At 40.2% G+C, this 16,892-nt stretch overlaps 1 protein-coding gene across 2 annotated transcripts in view; it reads left to right on the forward strand.

The window, feature by feature from the left end:
* Positions 1-3,330: 3,330 nt before the first annotated feature.
* Positions 3,331-16,892, forward strand: part of aftpha (aftiphilin a) — a 139,013-nt gene continuing 125,451 nt past the window's right edge. Inside the window, exon 1 of one of the 2 annotated variants that reach the window (XM_028820856.2) lies at positions 3,331-3,560. The gene's annotated coding sequence lies outside the window, so the exon portion shown is untranslated. The remainder of the gene's footprint in view (positions 3,561-16,892) is intronic. The other variant, XM_028820857.2, reaches the window with a different exon arrangement.

Below are 16,892 nucleotides of genomic sequence, written 5' to 3' on the forward strand. Positions count from 1 at the left end.
AAGTCTCAGGATGATCCACAGGGCAGCTAGATCAACAGAGCTGAACGCTTTATGAAAATCGACAAAGGCTGTAAAGAAACTGTCGATATTTGTGTCCGTGCTCCATGAGAGCCCTCACTGCCAAGATGCTGTCGATGGTAGACTTCTTAGGCATAAAACCAAACTGGTCCATTCACTTGTGGATGAGCAAGTGATCACGGATACAACTGAGGATGACCCTAGCAAGGACCTTACCTGGCACCAAGAGCAGTGTTAACCCCCTGTGGTTGCCTCAATCCAGGTGATCACCCTTCCCTTTCCAGATAGGGACGACAAGTCCCATCTCCCAAATGGAAGCAAAGATTTCTTGCAATGCCAGGAGGACAGCCTTACCACCAGCCTGGAGACGTTCACCCCAGATACCACAGATCCCTGCAGCCTTCCCTACCATCACTTGATTCACCACCTGTGCAATCTCAGTGAAACTGGGTGTTTCACAGCTAATTGGAGGATCAGCCTCAAGAACCGTGGATGCAGAGATATCCAACATCCTAGCCAGAGTATCAGCTTTAAACAGCTGCTCAAAGTAGCCAGGTCAGCGGGTCACAACTGGAGCATCATCCGTAAGGACTATTCCATCAGCTGCCCTGACTGTGACTCTCCGAGGAACAGATTTGGATGTAATGCTTTGATTCCCCTGTAAGTGGGACATGGGTCACTAGACCATAGATGGTGTGTCACTTGCTCACTGATTCCTCTAACAAACACCTCCTTATCTGCCCTCAGAACCCTCGCAGCCATCCTTCTCAGTTCCCAGTATAGACTGAAGTAGTTGCCATCAAATTGTGCACTGCGACTCCTCTCAATGGTATCCAGAGTGCCCTGCAAGATGAAACACCCCTTCTGGGAACACTGGTAACACCAACACAGTCCTCAGCAACCTTTTGGGCCTTATTACGAATGATTTCCTACATCACATTAGGATCAGCAGTCACACCCAAGTCTGTAAGTTCCTCACACAACCTGCATGCAAACTCATTAGAGGCAGCCTTATCTTGGAGTCCGGCCAGGTCCAGCCTCATTTTCCTAGTAGGTGGTAGCCTACTGGACCTAAGATGGATCTTCAGAGTAGCAACAACAAGTATGTGGTCAGAATTCACATACTGGGCACTTCTGTAGATCCTGCAGTTTTGTAACAGCTGCCAGAGTCTGCCCACGAGGATGTGAACGATCTCCTTCAACACATCACCAGTATTGGAGTACCAAGTCCAACGATACAGCTCGGGTTCTGGAATCAGGATCCAGCAATCTGCAGCCCCTGACCTTTTGCAAAGTCAAGGAAAATGGAGCTATTTTCACCACGGTCGCCAAACCCATGGGGACTGACACAATTCTCATAACCAGCCCAGTCAGTGCCAGTGGTTGTATTGAAGTCACCCATGACCAGAGGAGTGTCACATCGCAGGTACCCATCAACCACTGATCGCTCACCATGGTTGGAGCATACACTGAGACAACAGATAAGGCACCCAGAGAGTGCCACAGTCTAAGTCTTAAGATACTCTTGTTGAAAAGGGTGACATCAGACACCATTGGGAGGAACTGTTCCACCACAGAAACAGCTATTCCCTGAGTATGACAGCCATCACAGTGACCAGACCAATAAAATGTGTACCCACCTACAGAAATTTGGCCAGTCCCAGGTCTGCACCCCTCAAAGAGTGTCGCCACTGAAATTTACAAAGCTCCTTCCACAGCAGAGGAAGATGAGCATCATGCTGGAGAGACAAGACATTCCACACACCAACCTGGAGGGGCTTCCTCAAATTGGGACAAGAGTGCTGCTGTGCAGCGGGTAATGACTCAGAACCGCACCAGTTCTGATCCCCAACAGGCTGGACCCCATTGGCTATTCAACAGTTTTGACTCTTCTGGTGATGGGGCTCCCAAGGGCTTTCCCCCATCCCCTTCATAATGTGAGCAGCCTTACTCCTGAGTAGATTAGAAAGAAGTCCTGTCTGTCGTCTCAGAGCTGCGTGAAGTTTTCTATGGTGTCTGCAGTGCCAATCCTGCACTAACCCCCATTATTTCCCTGCAAGTTGCAGGATGCAATTTAACGTCATACCCAGCCTAAAAAACAGTAAGAAACAACGTAAGCAAATTTGTGTTAGGATGAATGCCCAGTGGGGCCTGGATGATCTTTTGTCCTTGGAACTCCAGCAGATTGTTTTTCTGTCCAACAGGCCATCTGACCTTATCAGTGTACTCATCTTTTGAGACTTACAATACGCTACGACATATAAGGACTATCTGCTAGTTATATACTGTATGTATTTCATTTAAGTCTGTATTAATTTATATGTGTTATTTATTCATTAAATTTCTTACCTATTTGTTTTTCTGTTCTTACCACTACTTCCTTCATGAAAGAAATTTTAATTGCTTTCTGTGCATAATAATATGCTATAGAAATAAATGTTCTTTTTGCTATGCTGACCCTACTGACAAAAATTTTTCCAAGGTCTTTATGTATTAAATAACTATTTTTAAAACATGTCTCTTTCAAAAGGGTGTGTATATCAGGGAACTTATCTACCATAGTGGTAGATTCCTTTCACGTTCTGTGAAGCTGTTTTGAAACTAGACATCTGAAAATGTAAAAAAAAACTTTAATTTATAAGTTGACTTACCATAAAATGATATCCTTACACAAATTTTTGAAAAATAAACTTTCCTTCTTAAGTTTATTTTGTATTACTTCAAATTAGATAACAGTGGGGGGAGAAGCTGTGTTGATAGATAAGGAACCATGAATGCAACACTTGTATACAGAATCTTGCTAACTTATTTGGAAGTTTCCTTTCTACAGAAGCATATTAGAGCCACAGAGATGAAAAATGTAGACACAGTGAAGTACCTTACTTCATAAAGACACTGTAATAAAAAGTGAAGATCACCAGCTTTTTCAGTTATAAGATTTGCTGTTATGTTCCAGAGGCTATGAAGCTTTCTTAAATATCTTTTGAGCCACTTTATTTTCAGAATATTATTGTATATTGTAAAATCTAGTACATTTACTCCACCATATTTTTTAATTAATTTTTTTTATTTTATTTTGTGTGATTCCTTTCTACAAATTAAATTAAACAAGATTCTGTTTAGAAGGGTACAAAAAAAGTCTGGCATTTGTAATGAGGATAATATACAGTATATAGGAAACATTGCCTAAGTCTTCTGCTTTCGAAAGACAAATTCTCCCTTGAAGAATCCTAGCAAATATGAATTGGGCCAAAAGTCTCCTGTTCCGGAAATGACGCAATCGCCTCCACGGTCACCCCGCGCTCCTGTTGCATTCTGGGAAGAGAGGCCGTTTGAGCGTGAAAGGGGTGAGCGAGCAAACAAGCAAGCAAGCGAAAGAGAGGGAGGTGTGAAAGGAAAGGGAAGACGGAATGCGAGCAGACTGTTAGCTTCCTGTAAAAAAGAAACATAATACAACGCCAGCAGACGCCAGTCAGCGTGTCGGTACTTGACAAAAGAGTTGCTTCTAGTGAGCCATGGGAATTCATCGGTGGAGTTGGAAGGTAACATTTGTTAAGTGTATGTATTGACAAGCTACCGGGTTTATGGAGGGGCTTTCACTGTGATACTAGTGCCACTTGTAGAAAGGCACGGGGACATTATGTAGGCAGATGCGCTTTCTCCTTTTGCGGTGTTTTGAGCTTTTTTGTATTTTTAAAGCCGACTAGTAGCGTTGTTTTCAGTCGGACCTCCTTCTGTTTAGGTGGGAAATGCCCAGATCAGGTTAGGGCCTCTTAACTTGTACGTCGCTTTATCGAGAAGCTTCCGCTTTGATCGTTTATTTGTTCCTTTGCACGAGCTACAGCTATCGTCACACACTGTCGCATGGATTTTGAGGACTTTGCGGCGAGAGGAGTCTTGGTTGTGCTAGCGGAAGCCAAGTTGCTGTCATGACAGCTGTCAGAGATGCCGACCCGCGGCCGGGAGGAAGGTAACCAGAGACCTGCGCGAGGCACTGGTAGTAGTCCCGGAGAAGTCATTCATTATACATGCGGAGGATGCCGTGACGAGGCAGTCCAAATCGACACAGGAACAAAACGAAGGCTATGCAAATAACGAACAACAGCAAAAGGAAAAAAAGTCGGAAGAGTTTAGCCGGCGAGTGTTTCGGTAGCAAAACAAGTTTGCTTAGCGAATTCAGCATTTGTTTTACATTGTCCTGACTTAAGGAATGTTGCTCATCTTACCCTACCTTATCTTGATTACAGCTGTCAAAGTTTTGATTGAATTAGTCTGCTTTTGAGAATGCTGGAGGTTTGCACCTTACGTTTTCAGCGTGTAGTAATGTTGACAAGCACGAGCATTTTTAACAGTAATTGTTAATTAGTAGAGGACTGTGTGCAAGGTGACTTTCAGAAATGCATTATTCATACACAACGTTAATGTCGCGATAAGGTAAATTTAGAGTATTTTATACGGGTGAGAGAAGTCGATTGTATATTCACCCAAATCTGCTGAAGCCCTTGGTTAAACTTTAAGGCCTTGCTTGTACCCAGAGTGAACCCATTATTTTTCATAGCCATGATTCTTGTTTCAATAGCTTTTTTGATAAGATGTTTATACACATTTTTATAATATTTTCATTCCTTAATTATTATGATGAACCTGCAATTCAGGTGGCAGAAGACTGAAGATTATCCTGATATCATTGGGTGCAAGGCAAGAATCTACTCTGGATGTGACTCCAATACATCATAATGCACAGTATGCACACACCCTCAGGGCTAGCCTAGAATTGCAGTTTACACTTAAATGCACAGCTTAGGAGGAATGTGGAAGAAAACTGGAAATAGCTAAGGAAATCCATGTTGTATTCCACACAGTTTGTGCCACGGCAGGCATTGATCCCAGCACTCTGGAGCTTTAAAGATTAAGTTTGGTATTTTTCAAGTTGTTAGTTTCTAATCATATTTATTAGTTTTCTACATGAAATTGTGTTCTAAAATGAAGTGTTTTTTTTTTTTTATAAATTTAAAAAAATACCTTGTCTGTTCTTGCACCTTGCAGTAAGGATGAATGGTACCAGTACTGTACTAGTACTGTTTTTTTTTTTGGAGTAAATCCTTATTTGAATTAATGTTATAAAGCAGCACTCAAACATAAAAAGCTTTTTTTTTATATATATAAACCAAGTGGTGAGTTAAATAGTCAAGCATGTACAATCAGTACCTTAGTTTGATCTGATGGTTACATGTTTGTAGTTGGTTCTCTGGAATTGGTTTGAATATGACAGATCAGATATAAAATGCAAAGTCTGCAAGAAGACAAAAGCATTTAAAAGTGCCAGCACATCCAGTTTTTCAGAACTTAGAATGAAACCAATGTGAAAAAGCACAGGACAAAGTTAAAACTTTTCCCCAACTGAGAGCTCAGGATTATTCTTTTTCTTGCTTCTGCATAGACTGCACAAGGTTTGGCCCCAATTATATACCTTGTTAGAATAATTACATTAGGTACAGAGCTAGTCTTGTTGGGGGCCAGGGAAGAATACCCTGGGGCTGTCCATCATGACTTCTTATCCTGAAATGGTAGCTAGGCTACATCTTGGGAGAAGAACAAGCAGGTTGTCTATAACAATTGTTTGGAGGGCAATCACAGCGTTTGAAGAAAGTGACTCCTCTACAGGTGGGTCGTCCCCTAACCTTTAGGGAAGAGAAGTGAGTGTTGTAAAGAAAACTGCAGAGTTTGAGGAAAGTTCCCTGTAAGTGATGTGAAGGGAATGTGGTGTCCACAGGAAAGAAGAACAAGAGCTGAAAATTTAAAAACAAATAAAACATTTCATAAAAAAATGACACAAAAAATGTTCTTCTTCTTCTTACCACACTTATTTTAACTTCACCTGTTTGTTGTCTGGTACAGATCTTGTAATCAATATTTAACCCACTTCCTCTTGTCCAAATGACTTGATATTTTGCACAACTACTCACTTCCCATGACAATACATGAATCAATAGTCAGTTTCACTAATTGTTCAATTAATCCATGTTAATTAAATGACATTTTCATATGAAGAATAGTTAAAGATTTCGCCAATAGATGACGCTAGTAATGGATAGAAATATTAAAGGAAGTGTTAAAATATTGATTACAAAATTATACTAAAACAATCCCCAGACTAAAAAGTTGAATATTAAGTTAAAAAGTAAAAAAAAAAAAGGCCCTCATACATCACTCGTAAAATAAAAGTGTTGTTGAAAGCTTGACATATAATGATTTGGGTCATAAAAGGGCATTCTGTGAAGTGTGATACAGATGGACTTTTCAGAGATGCAGCACAAGCTGTTCCACAGTGAAACACTTTGTAATGCAGGTGTGCCTTGAAATATTGAGACTGCTGTATATTTTAGGGTGATTTTGCTTTAAAGCAGTGCTTACAGTAAAACTGGAGTAGATCTTGTCTTAAAATCTTTTACAGTTTACACACCGGAGACATCTTTCACAAGGTACAACACTTGAAGCTGCATTCTACAATGCAGGCAAACCTGTCCCTGCTTTTTAAGTACCCACTAAATTAAATTCCTCCAATATTTTTCCACAACGACTCGACTGTCTAAAGTGGAAAAACCCACAAACTGTGCTGCTGCAGTAACAGTTTTGTAGGTAAGCTGGCAAACATAAATTGTAAGAATCTGATGAAAAAGGTGAGGTGATGCCATTAACTTGTTCTTTTTCTTCTCAGCTAATGTTTGAGAAGCAGTTTGCCCCACACTCTTAAGTTATGCACGGTCCCAGCAAGCCACCGTGCCAACTGCGAGTTTTCGGAAAATGCACGATGATACTGATTGAATATTAGGAAGCTGCAGTTTATGGCTTGTTTATTGTTTTTAAACTAAATCCGTAACAAAGTTTTTTTTGTTTTTTTTTTATTATTATTATTAATTCGGCACGTCTAGTAGTGCTGGGCGCTATACCGGTTCGTACCAAAAAACATTTTTTATTTTTGTTATGATATGGATTTTTCTTATACCGCAACACCGGTTTAAATAGCCTAAACAACATTCAGAACGTGGCGCAGCGTGAAGCTGTTTAAGGGGGGACCTTTTTCACTGCTCCATCGCTAAACACGCATGCAACAAAGTACATGCGTTAGTGGAGGTTTTGAATGGTGAAAATGGACAGACATTCCGAAACTGAAGCTGTAGCAGATGATAAATTTGAACATGATGACACAGAAGAACTTTTGACGAAAAAAGGAGCTGTGTCTCTTGTCTGGAGATACTTTGGTTTTAAAAGGTCGGATGTGGACCATTATACTCAAATGTGTGAATACTGTTTCTATACTACTGGATAATACTGCAAGCCAAGTTGTTCTTGTTTTATTTTTTTTCAATACTGTGTAATGTACCTGGGTACTGTGTAATAGTTTGACGACATGTTGAATTTATTCTCGACATTTCCACTTTAATCTCGACGCTTATGACGAGAATAAAGTCGACATGTTGACTTTATTCTCGTAATTTGTCATTAAAGTAGAACATCGTAAACTAAACTTCATTGTAAAATGAATATTTAATTTACTATATTTTCTCAAACCCCGTCATAAGTTATGTAGCACATTAAATGCTTTGTGTTGTGTTCCCCGAGCCATGTTAATCACTACATGCTTCTTAAACTGACTTCCTCTTGCAGTAAGAGGAGGTGCAGGCGGCGATCACCGCACAGAATACATTAATTTCATATTCCTGCTCCCTGAACATTTAGAATGCGAAGATAAATACTTGATATCATTTTCATGATGAAATGCATTAAAGCATGTATTAATCATGTGGGGGCACAGTGGCGTGGAGGTTGCACTGCTGCCTTGCAGCAAGGGGGTCCCGGGTGTTCCCTGCCTTGAGTTTGCATGTTTTTCTGGTGGGTTTACTCGGCGTGCTTGTTTCCTTTCAAAGTCATGTAGGGTGTGGGGTTTTGTTATGCTATATTGACAGTTTTTTTAAAATCTAAGTGACTTTTCACCCATTACATTCTTTGCAGTTTTTGGTGGTATGTTTTCCGCATGCACGATAGAAATAATCCCCAGAAAATGGGGGAAAAAAAAAACAAAACACAGAGTGTGCGATAGAGCAGACTGACGTGCCACAAACCAATTATTGAGTTGTGCATTTTATGATGAGCTGCTTCTCTTAAAACAACTTGGATGCACTCTTTTTCACTGTATGTGTAATCTCAAGATGCCTATCAGTACTGTGTAATATTTTAGCTTGAAAAATCAATGTATTCAGTAACTTTCAAGGCTTTTCTTTGAGATGGGACCCCAGAATCCATAAGCTTCATTATTTAAAAAAAAAAAAAAACGAGCAAAAAATTATGCTTTATTTTAGACTGCAGTTTCATGTGGCAAACTAATACAGTATATACCACTATCTGTGTAAGCCTGTGCTGTAAAAAGCCTGGGGTCCTAGAAACTATTGAAATAATCAGAAAAAAAACTGAAATGTAGATATGTCAGGTAATTGAAAGGAACTACTCTGCTTGCCTTGCTTGTGTATTAGCAGCGGGAGGAAAAGTAAAAGGGATGCCGTTCTGCCGATGTTAGTGGCTAAGCGACTTTGTCTTTCTTCTGAGGTTTCGTTTTGCTGATGTGCTGGCCCTGCTTGTGTTATTAGCGGCTAAGCGAGTTTTCTGTTTCCTCGGAGGAGGAGCCCTTACCCCGACTCCACCTCTCACTTCCAGGTCAGACACACACACTTCCACACGTAGACGTTTCTATTTAAAATAATTGTGAAGAAACAACTTTGACTTGAAAAATATCAAACTTATCCTTTAAAGAAGAAGTGGTAAGAAATGCCAATCATAGGTGGAAGGATATCAGTTTTCTGTGACATCTGTATATCAATTTTCCAAGCCTGCATCTTCCATTTTGGGTTTTAAGGGTGCCAGAGTCTATCCTGATGGTACTCAGTATAAAACAAGCCTTAGTATTGTATGAATTCCAGTCTGTTGTAGGACACACATTAGGGTGATGTGAATTTTCAGTCTAATCAGCCTGTATGTCTTTGAGATGTGGATGTAAACTGCAGTACTCTGACTAAATCAGTGTTGGAAATAATTTGTTGCAAAGGGCAAAATCCACAAAGAATGGGAAATGTTTTAAAACACAATGGCAAAAAATGCCTCACAATTTATATGTAATTGTACTAGTAATTTAAAAGGTGTGACTGTCACCAGTGTGTTATAAAGCGTGAGCATAACCTCCTTGGACTTGTACACTACACATTGTGCTAGTGCCTTCAGAACACTGTCAGGTAGTTGATGGTGACAAGTCCACTCCGACTCCTAAATCCTTCTCATAAGGTATACAGTGGAACCTCGGTTCACGACCATAATTCGTTCCAAAACTCTGGTCGTAACCCAATTTGGTCATGAACCGAAGTAATTTCCTCCATAGGATTGTATGTAAATACAATTAATCCGTTCCAGACCATACGAACTATATGTAAATATATATATTTTTTTAAGTTTTTAAGCACAAATATAGTTAATTAAACCATAGAATGCACAGTGTAATAGTAAACTAAATGTAAAAACATTGAATAACACTGAGAAAACCTTGAACAACAGAGAAAACTAACACTGCAATAGTTTGCGCTATAGTGCTACGAACCGCTCGCTAAAAACACTTTTTTTTTAATGAGTTTTAAGCACAGGGAAAAAAATGAACATTTGAAAAAATCCTTAATTTAATAATCCACCAAGTAAAGTAACATTGCAACAATGCACGCTAGTAACCGATCACTGTAAATAGAAGTGAAAACAAAATCAAGCCCAGTGCATTCTTTAACTGCCTTCTCTACCTTATGCGTCCAGCCCTCTCTCTTGTGCTGCCTGTGTGTGTGTCTCTCTCTCGAGTGCCTGTGTGTGTGTCTCTCTCTCTCTCGTGCGCCTGTGTGTGTGTGTCTCTCTCGCGCACCTGTGTGTGTGTGTGTCTCTCTTGTGCGCCTGTGTGTGTGTCTCTCTTGTGCGCTTGTGTGTGTGTCTCTCTCGTGCGCCTGTGTGTGTGTGCGTGTCTCTCTCTCGCGCCTGTGTGTGTGTGTGTCTCTCTCTCGCGTGCCTGTGTGTGTGTGCGTCTCTCTCGCGCGCCTGTGTGTGTGTGTGCGTCTCTCTCTCTCTCGCGCGCCTGTGTGTGTGTGTGTGCGTCTCTCTCTCGCGCTTGTGTGTGTGTGTGTGCGTCTCTCTCTCGCGCGCCTGTGTGTGTGTGTGCGTCTCTCTCTCGCGCGCCTGTGTGTGTGTGTGTGTGTGCGTCTCTCTCTCGCGCGCGCCTGTGTGTGTGTGTGCGTCTCTCTCTCTCTCGTGCGCCTGTGTGTGTGTGTGCGTCTCTCTCGCGCGCCTGCGTGTGTGCGTCTCTCTCGCGCGCCTGCGTGTGTGCATCTCTCTGTCGCGCGCCTGCGTGTGTGCGTCTCTCTGTCGCGCGCCTGCGTGTGTGCGTCTCTCTCTCACGCACCTCTGTGTGTGTGTGTGCGTGTCTCTCTCTCTCTCGCTTGCGCCTGTGTGTGTGTGTGTGTGTGTGCGCGCGCGTCTCTCGTATACCGAGTGTGTGGTCGTGAAGAGATGAAAAAGTTTGGCAAACTATTTGGTCGTAAACTGGTTTGTACGTGTTCTGAGACATTCGTGAACCGAGGTTCCACTGTACTTTCAAATTTCAGATCTCCCAATGTGTATTCAAATCTAACATTTTACCATCTAACATCTGCCACAAATCTGTCCAAGTCCCTATGTAATGATTCAATGATTGTAGATTATCTGCCAGTCTACCTAGCTTGGTATCATCTACAAACTTAGAAAGGTTGTTATTAATGTTGATATACAGGTTAAATTTCCGTTACAACGAACTTCCAATTGCGTTGTAATGAGATTCTGTATATGTAGCTATAGTGCTTTCTTTAACTTTAGTCCAGGTGTCTGCAATCATTTCAATAGCTTCTTTTATGTTAATTTTAATCTCCTCCTTTCTACAAGTTATGCTGACGAGAATTTTTCCCAGCATTTCCTTGTGATAATACACTTTCAGGGTGCGAATGATGCCCAAATCCAGTGGAAGAAGCACTTGCGTGCAATTGTGTGGGAGGAAATCAACATGAACATTATCTAAATGTGGAATCATGTTGTGGTTAGCACAGTTATAAATCAGGAGCCGAATCATCCTTTTCTTCTTCTTCTTCATATTGTGAGGTTTATGAACTCTTTTGGGATCCACCCCACACCCAACGGGAACGTCACGCTGAAGTGTGTACCGAAGCACGATTGCTGCGTCTACGGAAGATTGTTGTCCGTTGCCAGGGCAGGGCAACAGCAGGCTCACAGTGGTGCGGTGAGGCGCCACAGAAGCGAATCCTAAAAGATTGGGTTTGTGCTATAAGTCCCTGTCTTACACCCCAAAACACGAGGCTGAGTCTCAGTACTTTAGCAAAACCAGCTTTATTCAGCTTGAAACAGGAACAGCAGGATTATTTATTGTAGCAGGGTCTGCCACTCTCCTATTAACAGACACAGCAGTCAGACAGGGTTGTGGCCAGGTTACTGGCCAAGTAATCCTGTTACCTTCATTTACATTGTTCCTTGCATCACCCATCAAGATCTTTATTGTTTACTTTGCGGAGAGATGCAACAGAGCTGTGAGCCTGCAGTTGCCTCGGCAACAGATAAACAGTCTTCCACAGACATGGTGATTGCACTTCAGGACGTTCGGCTTGTTGTCTAGCTGGGGGAGGTCCCAAGAGAGTTTAGAAACCTCACATTTCCTTGAATGAGTGCTGCATTAATAGGAATGTTTCTTGAATGAGCATCACTGAACCACATAAAAACTGCTTTTTCGACGTCTTCAAATGCCTCAGTGTGCATATGTTTGCAACCCGAGATTTTTTTTTTTTTTTTTGCTCAGTCTTTCAAGAAGTGTCGATGGCGAAATTCCGAATTCACTGGCAACATTCTTTTCTTTTTGCCGCAATCGAGAGCTGCAAAAATTAAAAAAAATTTTTTCCTAATATGAACTGTTATCATTTTTTCATGTCTGCTGTTTCTATCAGAGGGTGACAATGAGTTAAATTCCAATGGATGTTTTTCAAATGTTGATGAGCGATAAGGAAAAGGCATCACTGAAAACCACCGAAAACAGAAACATCAAAAAAAACAGTACAAGCAAAGATCGAAGAAAGAAATTTTTTTACAGTGTTTCTGTTTGGGGATCGCTGTGCACAACTGAGCTGCGACCACACAACTAACTGCTCTGTGGATGATTCATTCAGGCATTTCAAGGTCTTCTGGGCACTTTGTTGTAATGAAAGTATCTGCTGAATGTACTTTGTAGTAATGAGATTTTTATAGACTCATGTCATATGGGGAAACTGTCAGGAACATAAAAATAATATGTTGTAATGAAAATTTTGTTGTAAAGACATTCGTTGTAGCGTAATTTTACCTGTATATAATATATAGTTTTAATAGTAGCAGCCCTATCACTGACCCCTGATTTTCATAAAGTTCTACAACATCTACAACAGCAACATTTATTTCTTAAGTACATTTTCATACAATTGATGTAGCTCAAAGTGCTTTATAAGATGCCAAAGAAATAGTTACAAGCATAAGAAAAAACAAATAAAAATAGATATGAATGGTAATGAATATAGTATTTACAAAAAATGCGCATAAGAGAGATATACTGTATAATTAAGAGAAGTATAGCCTTTAAATATAAAATTGTTTTTTTAAGTCTCTGAATGTGAGTCAGATGATAACATCAGGTGGCCAGGGTGGACATAAAAAAAAAAAAAAAAACAAAAAAAAACTCAGTTAAGCTGAAGAAAAAATCAATCTGTAGGGCTTCCAGACCAGAAGACCACACAGCCCCCCTGGACATTTTATATAACATAAATGTTCTTAAGTATTTATTTATTAACTTTTTAATGTTTTTCTGTATTTTTCCAGTTCCAGCATACTGCACAACCATACTTCATTCTAAACATTGTTGGTCACTACACAGGTTTCTCTGTTTTTTAAATACATCTCAAGGTCTAGGGAGCACACCTCTGACCATAGTAAGTCTTAAATTCCATATGCCCAGTGACATTTGTCATTTCTACCATGTTAGTGGTATTAGGTAACGTACTGTTATTCTGTCTATGTGGCTAAAGATCACTAGTTTAAATCTGGGGTTTGGAAATGTAAACTCGTTAACAGTGGGTTAGAATTGTAGTATTTTTTACATAAATACCTTTTAGTAAAATTAATGTAATTGTAACATGAAAGTACACTACCAAATGACTGTTGACCTAAGTTGGACCACATGTCTTTTATTTGTAGTAACTGAAAGACCTTAAGTATCACTTATTTTTATTAAACTTATTTTCTTTTAGTTGGACCTGTGCCTCTGCCTCTGAAAATGCTAAATTAGTTCCTTTATCTTCCCTGATAAGGTTAAATTGTTATTTTGTATATTTTGCAAAATGTCCCTTCTAGTTTATAAAATGCCCTAGAACTCTGTCAGTTTTATGCAAAAATTGCCCCCCTTCCCCCTTAAAAAAATCCTGTCATGGGCAACGCTTCTGTGAACACTGATAGACTATGCAAATTTAACACAGAGAATAATAAGGCAGATGTTTGAATTTTGGTCTATGATTTATTAAGTATTCTGAGATAAATCCATGCTTTGTGATGTCCAATAATATTGAATATGCAAATATAATTCAATTACAGTAATCCCTCGCTATATCGCGCTTCGACTTTCGCAGCTTCACTCTAACACGAATTTTATGTAAGCATATTTAAATATATATCGCTGATTTTTTGCTGGTTCGCGGATTTCTGCGGACAATGGGTCTTTTAATTTCTGGTACATGCTTCCTCAGTTGGTTTGCCCAGTTGATTTCATACAAGGAACGCTATTGGCAGATGGCTGAGAAGCTACCCAACCAGAGCGCATATTACGTATTAAATAAAACTCCTCGAATATATTGTGAGCACGGGGGCTGTTCGCACCCCTAGAGGATACGGCCGCTCCTCAAAAAACGCTGAAAGATTACCTTTACATTGCTCCCTTCCTTGCTGGGCTTACATGTGGCTGCTTTGTCAAGTGATATGCTTCCCACACGGTGCTTCGCATACTTAAAAGATCAAACGGCATGTATTGATTTTTGATTGTTTGCTTTTCTCTCTCTCTCTCTCTCTCTTGCTCTCTCTCTTGCTCTGACATTCTCTGCTCCTGACGGAGGCCATGTGAGCAGGGGGGCAGTTCGCACCGCTAGACAATACGGACGCTCGTCTAAAAATGCTGAAAGATTATCTTCACATTGCTCCCTTCCATGCAGCTGCTTTGTCAAGCGACATACTTCGCCCACGGTGCTTCGGATACTTAAAAGCAGCGGCACGTATTGATTTTTGATTGATTTTCTCTGTGTGTCTCACTCTTTCTGACATTCTCTGCTACTGACGGAGGGGGTGTGAGCAGAGGGGCTGTTCGCACAGTGGCCTAGAGGATACGGACGCTTCTCTAAAAAAATGCTGAAAGACTACCTTCACATTGCTCTCTTCCTTGCAGCTGCTTTGTCCGGTGGTGCTTCACATACTTAAAAGCCAAACAGCCCTATTGATTTTTGATTGTTTGCTTTTTTCTCTCTCTTTCTCTCTGACATTATCTGCTCCTGACGCGCACTCCTTTGAAGAGGAAGATATGTTTGCATTCTTTTAATTTTGAGACGGAACTATCATCTCTGTCTTATCATGGAGCACAGTTTAAACTTTTGAAAAAGAGGCAAATGTTTGTTTGCAGTGTTTGAATAAAGTTCCTGTCTCTCTACAACCTCCTGTGTTTCTGTGCAAATCTGTGACCCAAGCATGACAATATAAAAATAAGCATATAAAAATATGGTTTCTACTTCGCGGATTTTCACCTTTCACGGGGGGTTCTGGAACGCAACCCCTGTGATCGAGGAGGGATTACTGTACATTATTATTAGGATATGAGTATCAATTAAACTATCTAGCTGAGAATTTGGATGCACATTTCAAAATATTTGTTAAATGTAGTCTTAAGTGTTGTAGTATAAAATAACATTAATTTAGTTCCATTTTATGCCCAGGTATCCAGTTTTAATAGCAGTTCACAAGCATAACAAAAATTAGACAAAATAGGCTAAATAAAATTGTTATTTTAACAGTTTAATCAGAAAACGTAATAACATGAAATGAGTAAAATCTGAGAAACCAGGTGTATGTCCACCCTGTAAATAGTGGCCACTCTAGCACTCTTAGCTTCTTTCACCTGCATGGAGAACTCCTTTGACTGCATGTTGTCTGTTCACAGCAAAATCTTCCACATGCAAGCACCACTCCTCAAATCAACTCCAGGCCTTTTATCTGCTTAATTGATAATGACATAACGACGGACTTGCCCACACCTGCCCATGAAATAGCCTTTGAGTCAATTGTCCAATTACTTTTGCGCCCCTGAAATGAAGGGATTGTGTTAAAAAAATGCTTTAGTTGCCTCACCTTTTTATGCAGTCGTTTTGTTCACCCCACTGAATTAAAGCTGAAAGTCTGCACTTCAACTGCATCTGAGTTGTTTCATTTAAAATTCCTTGTGGTAATGTACAGAACCAAAATGAGAAAAAAGTTGTCTCTGTCCAAATATTTATGGACCTAACTGTACGTATATTACATTTTACAGATAAATCTTTAATTAACATTGTTTGAATAATGAATACTGTTAATAGTTATACATATGGGGGTGGCATGGTGGCAAAGTGGTAGCGCTGCTGTCTTGCAGGGAGTCACATCCCTTGTGATCCCTGCCTGGAGTTTGCATGTTTTCCTGGTGGATTTCCACAGTGTGCTCAGTTTTCCATCCAAAGACATGAAGGTTTGGGGATTTGGCGAAGCTAAAATGACATTTGTGTATGTGTGTGCTTGTGCTTGTATGTGTGTGCGCTTGTGTTTTTTTTTTTTTTTTTTTTTTTAACAACTTACTATTTTCTTCTAGCATGGTTTTGTGTACAACTTGGTCAGCGGTAACTTGTTTAATGACAGTAGATTTAATCCTAGCCTTAAAGACTGAAGAACAGTCGTAGATTACTAAGCACTGTTGTAAGTCGCTCTGGATAAGAGCGTCTGCTAAATGATGTAAATGTAAATGTGTTCACCTTGCAATGAGCTGATGCCCTGTCCTTGGATTTTGTTTTTGTCAATTGGCACTCCAGCCACCATTTAAAAAACCTCACACTGTTCCCACTCCATTTGAAATAGTGTGGTGCTGAGGTGTCACCTGTTGCATGACTGCACTCGGGTCCTAATCTGGGATATTGAGTTGGTTTGTCATGTGGTGGATGTGGCAATGTGCTGTATCAGTGCATGCTCCTAACCTCTCTCTCTTGCGCCGATGCTGCTGGAATGGGCACATCCCCGGATTGATGGATGTAATTATTAAACATCCTTTTCAGAGATATTGTGGCAAGGTGTCCTCGGAATTTAATGGATGTTTCGGGCACACATGTCGCATTGCGTGAAGTATAAACCTGGCCTTAGGCGCCTTACTTTTCAGCTGACGATCTTGACTAGGGCTTATTTTTGGTGTAGGACTTGTATTACAGAGCAACCTGAAAATCATGCTAGGGCTTATTTTTGGAGTATGTTTTATTTTCGGGGAAACACGGTATCTCTTATTGCTCAATCTTTCGCACTATAAGGAAAGACAAAGCTCTTTATTTATTACAACACAATCACAAAATATATACAGTATAAAAAAATATATACACACACAAATATATATATTTATAATGTGTGTGTGTATATATGTATGTATGTATGTGTGTGTAAATATATATAATATACACACAGTGGAC

Source organism: Erpetoichthys calabaricus, chromosome 15, assembly GCF_900747795.2.
Source record: "Erpetoichthys calabaricus chromosome 15, fErpCal1.3, whole genome shotgun sequence".
NCBI classification, from domain to species: Eukaryota; Metazoa; Chordata; class Cladistia; order Polypteriformes; family Polypteridae; genus Erpetoichthys; species Erpetoichthys calabaricus.